General features: G+C 37.5%; 1 pseudogene; it reads left to right on the forward strand.

Annotated features, from left to right (window-relative positions):
- The window catches only part of LOC114010151 (60S ribosomal protein L6-like), a 51,134-nt pseudogene extending 44,591 nt beyond the window's left edge, over positions 1–6,543 (forward strand).
- Positions 6,544–7,253: the final 710 nt, after the last annotated feature.

Raw genomic sequence — 7,253 nt, forward strand, 5'->3', positions numbered from 1 at the left:
AAAACCTCTGACCAAAAAAAAAACCACAAAAAAAAAAGAGAAAATAACAAAAAAAAAAAAATTGAGGATAATATAGGAGAAATACTAGATTCCATTAAACGCCCAAACATCCAAATAATTGATATTCTGGAAGGTGAGGAAATGAATAAGGCCATTGAAAATCGATTCCACAAAATCCTAAAAAAAAACTTTCCAAGCCTGGAAAAGCATTCAAACATCCAGGCCCAAGAAATACAAAGAACTCCAAATAGAATCAAGCCAAGAAACTCTTATCTACAGCACATCATTATCAGATTGGCCAAAACCACAAAGACAAGATACTAAAATTGGCAAGAGAGAAACATCAAGTTACTTACCAAGGTTATCCCATTAGGCTAACACTAACTTGTTGGAAACAATGCAAACGAAGAAAGAATGGGGAAATGTATTCAAAGTGTTAAATGAAAAACAATTTTAACCATGAATATTATAAACAGCAAGATTTTCCTTCATATGAGAAGAAGAGATAAAAATATTCTTGGATAAACAAAACCTGAAAGAATGTACCAACTCCAGAGACTAGTTCTTCAAGAAATTTTGAAGGGGATGCTATGCCAAGATAACTAAAGACAGACAGACAGACAGAAATAAGAGAACAAAAACAACCAAGAAAATAACCAACTTAACAGTAAGGACAAGTCTAGAAATAATGATAATAACGTTGAATGTTAACGGTTTAAATCCTCCATTCAAGAGATGAATATTGGCTGAATGGATAAAAACAGAAACTCTCCACCTGTTACCTACAAGAAACCCACCTCATGGACAAAGACTAAAAGTAAAGAGCTGGAAAAAGATATTCCACACAAAAGGAAACCAAAAAAGAGCAGGAGCCACGATGCTGATTTTAGACAAAATAGTCTTTAAGGCAAAAACTATAAGAAGAGACAATGAAGGCATTGTATATAGTAAAAGGACTAATTCATCCAGAAGATATAACACTTATTAATATCTATGTATCCAATTCAGGAGCACCCAAATTGTGAAGGAAATACTGCGATTTCTTTTTTTTTTTTTTTTCTTTTTTTTTTTTTTTTTTTTTGGTGTTTTTTTGTTTTGGGGACGAAAAAGACAGAGAGACAGACAGATAGACAGCGAGAAATCACCCCCTCCCCCCAGGGGTGATGGCCATGCCACAATCCCTTCTCCTCCATTCTCCTCTCGGGATCTTGGGCATGCATGCACATGTGCCCAGCTTGAGTTTAAGCCACCCGGTCCGGGACTTGAACCGTGGTCAGCTACACGGGAGTTCAGAGACATGGCCATTATGCTAACTGCTGGTCCCAGGACTGCTACTTCTAAAAGGAGAAATAGACTGCAACACAATAATTGTTGGGATCTTCAACACCCCATTATCTCCTTTAGACAGATCAAAGATGCAAAAAACAAGCAATAGATTCAAGACTTAAGTGATAAAATAAATCAGATGAACTTGACAGACTTTCACAGACCTTTCCATCCCAAACTCACAAAATATACATTTTTCTCACCCCTGCATGGTACTTTCTCAAAGACTGACCACATGATAGGACACAAAACAAGCCTTTACAGATTCAAAGGCATATAAACTATATCCAGCATCTTCTCTGACCATGATGGAATTAAACTTGATATTAATTTCAGAAAAACCTTTGAAAATACACAAGTACATGGAAACTAAGTAGCCTACTCCTGAATGACCTCACAACTACTGCAGAGATTAAGATTGAAATCAATAGATTCATGGAAACAAATGACAGTGAGTGCATGAGTTTCCATAATCTGTGGGACACTGCAAAAGCTGTCGTAAGAGGGAAGTTCATAGCAATTAATGTGCATAAGAAAAAGATGGGAAGGTGGCAAATGGACAACCTAACATCACACTTCAAGGAATTGAAAATACAACAACAAAAAATCCAAAAAAAACGCCAGCAGAAAAGAAATACTAAAGATTTGAGCAGAAATAAATGTAATAGAAAATACATGAGCTATACAGAAAATAAATGAAAGCAAAAGCTGATTCTTTAAAAAGATAAACAAGACTGACACATCATTCTCCAGACTAAGAAGAAGAGAGAAAAGTACTAGATGAATCAAATTAGCAACAAAGCAAGCAATATTACAATGGACATAATAAAAATATGAAACATCATTAGAAGATATTATGAGTGTCTATACGCAAACAAGAAAACTCCTGGACACATATGATATACCAAGATTGAATCAGGAGGAAAACCTGAATAGACCCATAATAAGCAATGAAATTAAATCAGTAATAAATAACCCCCAACAAAGAAACACTCTGGTCCTGATGGCTTCACTTCTGAATTCTACAAAACATTCTTCTCAAATTATTTCTGAAGATCCCAAAAGAATGAATCCTTTTAAATCCGTTTTATGAAGCCTTCATCACTCTCACTCCCATAACAAATAAGGATATGACAAGAAAAGAAAACTACAGACCAATATCTCTGATGAATACCGATGCAAAAATCCTCAACAAGGTACTTGCAAATCGTATCCAACAACATATAACAAAGATTATTCATCATGGCCGGGTAGGCTTTATCCCAAAGATGCAAGGGTAGTCCAACAGATGCAAAATCATAAATAGAATACATCACATTAATAGAAAAATATAAAAACCATATGATGCAGAGAAAGCATTTGATAAAATAAAACATCCTTTCATGATTAAGACTCTCAGCAAAATCAGCATAAATAAAATAATAAAAGCTATAATAAAAGCTATCTACGAAAAACCTATAGCTAATATTATACTAGGGAAAAGCTGAATGCTTTTCCACTAAAAACTGGTACAAGACAAGACTGTCCACTCTCTCCACTTTTTCAATAAAGGGCTGGAAGTTTTGGCCCATGCAATCATATAAGAGAATGAAATAAAAGGCATTCCAATAGGGGAAGAAGAGTTAAAATTACCTCTATTTGCAGATGACATGATTGTATACATGGAAGACCCAAACATCCATGAATAAACTTCTTGAAGTAATAAATGAATACAATAAAGTGGCAGGATACAGAATCAACTTACATAAATCTATACAATTTCTATATACAAACAACAAGCAGACAGAGGCAGATCTGAAGAAAGTAATTCCATTTACCATAGCCACAAAAAGTGTTTGATACTTAGGACTAAATCTAACCAAAGAAGTCAAAGACCTCTACAGGTAAAACTATGAAAATCTTAAAAAAGAAATTGAAAATCTTAAAAAAGAAATTGTAAATGACACAAAGATGTGGAAGGACATCCTTTGTTCCTGGATTGGGAGAATTAATATAATCAAAATAGCAGTTCTACCCAAATTAACCTACATGTTTAATACAATCCCTATAAAATTACAAGAGACATTCTTCACAGATCTAGAACAGACAATCATAGAATTTGTCTGGAATCATAAAAGACCCTGTATTGCTAAATCAATCCTTCCCAAGAAGCGTGGAGTGGGCATCTCATTTCCTGATCCAAAAATATATTATAAAGCTGTGATAATCAAAACAGTTTTGGTATTGGCACAAAAATAAATATGTGGACCAATGAAAAAGAATAGAGACCCCAGAAATAAATCCCAAAACATACAGGCAACTGATTTTTGACTAAGAATTCCAGTCAATTCAGTGGAGAAAGGAAAATATCTTTAGATTTTGGTGCTGGGAAAACTGGGTATCCACCAGGAGAAAGATGAATCTGAACCCCTATTTCTCACCATTAACAAAAATCAACTCAAAGTGGATCAAAGATCTAAACCTAAGACCTTGAACTATAAAACTACTGGTGGGAAATACTGGGGAAACTCTGGGAGACATTGGAGTAGGCAGAGACTTCTTAAATAATACCCCCAAAACACAGACAAGAATCTCAAAAATAGACAAGTGGAATTACATCAGATTAAGAAGCTTTTGCATGACAAAAGACATAGTAATTAGTGTGAATCGAAAACCCTCAGAATGGGAAAATATTTTTGTAAACCGTGCCTCAGATAAGGAACTGATAACTAGAATACACAGGGAACTCAAGCAATTTATCAAAAAAAAAAAAAGATGAACCCAATTAAAATATGGGAAAAGGAGTTGAATAAATAATTCTCTAAGGAAGACATATGAACAGCCAAAAAGCATATGAAAAAATGCTCAACATCCCTCAGCATAAGGGAGATGCAAATCAAAACCTCAATAAAATACCACCTAACCCCAATCAGAAGATTAAAAAAACAGTAAAGGATAAATGCTGGTGGGGATGTGGTGAAAAGGGAACTCTCTTCCACTGGTGGGGGGAGTGTATTTTCTTTTTTTTTTTTTTTTGGAGAGGCTTTGCTATAGGGTGTGTGTGCTTGCCAGAAAGACAGAGAGAGACAGAGAGACAGAAAGTGAGAAATCACCTTCCAGGGGTGATGACCATGTCACAATCCCTTCTCCTCCATTCTTCTCTCAGGATCTTGGGCACGCACGCACATGTGCCTGACGTGAGTTTAAGCCACCAGGTCTGGGATTCGAACCGCAGTCAACTACATGGGAGTCCAGCACCATAGCTGGGAATGTATATTGGTCCAGTCACTGTGGAGAAAATTATGGAGGTTTCTCGAAGACCTGTAAATAGAACTACCATATGATCCCACAATCCACTCCTGGGTATCTACCCAAAGAATAGGAGAACGCTCAGTTGGGAAAGTGCTTGCACATCTGTGTTTATTGTGGCATTACTCACAATTACTAAGACATGGAACCAACCCAAATGTCCGCGAACAGATGAATGGATTGGAAAATGGATTACTACTCGGTCATAAAAAACAAGACCCTGGCTTTTGATAGAAACTGGAAAAATATGGGAGATTTACTGCTGAATAAAGCAAGCCAGGCTATGAAAGAGATATTGTATGTCTCCGCTTAACACATACCAACTGTCCACACTCTATGGTGGAAACTAAGTGATTAGAGGACATAGAAGCATTGAAAATGGTTGTACACTCTGGAGATAATGTGGGAAGAAGGTGGAGAAAGGGAGGTGTAAGAAAAGAAATTAAGGAGGAAAATGAAGAGGCAAGACATTTATGGGACACAGAAATGGGTTATTATCTGTTGCTCATAATGTATTTTGTAACCTCAACTGGACTCGTGTAAAGTGTATTACTGTTGGGTAAATACAACTTAAAGTGATGTATAGTTATTCAATGTATAAAGAATATATATAAAGAAAGAAAGAAAGAAAGAAATATATAGGTCATATGCATACTAAAGATATTATTCATTGTTAATCTGAAATTAAAATTTAATTAGGCATTCTACGTTTTACTTGGCAACCCAAATAAAGTGAGAAATAGTTAAGCATTCATTTAACACCTTTGTGTGTGTGTGTTTTAGTTTTTTTGCCATAAAGCACATGCACTTGCCAGACAGAGACAGAGAGAGACAGTGAGAGGGAAAGCGAGAAATCACCCTCTTCCCCCAGGAGGGATAGCTATGCTACAATCCGTTCTCCTCTATTCTCCTCCCAGGATTTTGGGCATGCGTGCACAGGCTCCCAGCATGGTTTTCCAAGCCACAAGGTCCAGGACTTGTGCTGCAGTTGGCCTTGTGGTAATCCAGCGCCTTAACCACCATACCATCTGCTGGCCTCTCCACAAATTTTTAGGGAATAGAAACACGAAGGTCCTCCACTCGACAACGGGCAACAGACTCCTGCACTGAGGGTTGGGAGCCACCATAGCAGGCAAAACACGTATGAGGTTGCCAGCCAAGTAAGAGCATGGAAAAATGCTGCAAATAGTTCAGCTTGGGTACACTTTTCTAGAATTACAATCATAACATCTAGAAAAGAGCTATTTTAATTCCAGCCTATGTGTAAGTTATGTAATTCATTTTCCATTGAGTACTAGAACTTTTAATTTTAATAATGTGTGGAGATGGAGGCACCGTTATCTTTCATTTTTTAAAAAGTTTTCCAGATATAATTTACTTTCCTTAATTCCTTAAGTGTTTTTTTTTTTAAATAGTCTATATATTCCTTGAATGAAAGAGAGAGAGAAAAAAGGGAGAGAAACAGTACCTCTGACAGAGTCCCGATGCTTGATCCAGCCCCTGCCTTCAGCCAGCCTGAGTCGTGGGCACGCACATGCCCGGCATTTGTGAACCTGGAGGCTTCCCATTGGGTCAGCCTTGCAGAGTGTTGTATTCACTGTTGTGCCACCAGCCGGCCCCTGGCATCATTATCTCTTCAACATTAAGGACGATCAAGACTTCATTAAGACTTGCATGCCTGGGAAGAGTGTGTCATCTGTCGTTAATGTCATCGTCATCCTCACTGCCGTTAGCATTGATCAGAAGAGGCAGCTGCGTAGGCGGAGGCAGGGTGGTGCAGTGGAAAGTGTGCCTTCTGGCTCTATCATTACTAGCTGTGTGAGTTTGGGGAGCTACTTCATCTCTCTGTACCACGGATTCTCCATCTGTGAAATGAAATATAATGGCAGTAATATCTGCTATGAACAGCTATTTGTGATGGGCTGGTGAGAAGATTAAGGAGTTGAAACACGTAAAGTGCTTAGGACACTGCGTGGCACATGGGAAGTGCTAGGTAAGTGTTGGCTAGTATAATTGAAAGTTCTTTTCAAACACGCTATCATTGATGTATGTACTAGCCCTGGGGTGCAGATGAGGGAGTGGTTGAGTAGTTTTGAAGTGGGAAATGGCCCTATTGGTGCTGGTCATCCATTTCCCCTTACACCCCCTCCGAGGCTAGAATGGCAAGGTCTGAATCTTTGTACCCATCCTTCATGCCCTCCCAGCCTCCCCTGCACTGGGGAAGTACAGGCTTTGCAAATGTTTTTTGGTGGGTATATTAACATTATTGCCAACCTAAAAAAAGTTAGTGACATTCGTGGATAATGTTTCCCCAAGTTCACCGAGTTCCAAAGTACTCTAAATACCTGCAATTTTACTATTGCTGATTTATTTACAATGATTAAAGCAAATACACCTAATTCAGGATATCTGAAGGGAACTTTATAAATATTCTAGGAATGAGAGCAAATTGAGAACTTGTTTACCATTCATATCTTAGTGTATGTTACTCCTTGGAAATTAATAGCTGTACTTGTGAAGTATTTAATCAATAACTAACATTGTTTTAACCACTCTTGAAAACCTCTGTCAGAGAGTCGTGTACTTGCCAAAGAGAGAGAGAGACAGAGGAGAGGGAAAAAGCAACCTCCTGAGTGGAA

This window comes from Tupaia chinensis, unplaced genomic scaffold (genome assembly GCF_000334495.1).
Source record: "Tupaia chinensis unplaced genomic scaffold, TupChi_1.0 Scaffold138115_2, whole genome shotgun sequence".
Taxonomy (NCBI): domain Eukaryota; kingdom Metazoa; phylum Chordata; class Mammalia; order Scandentia; family Tupaiidae; genus Tupaia; species Tupaia belangeri.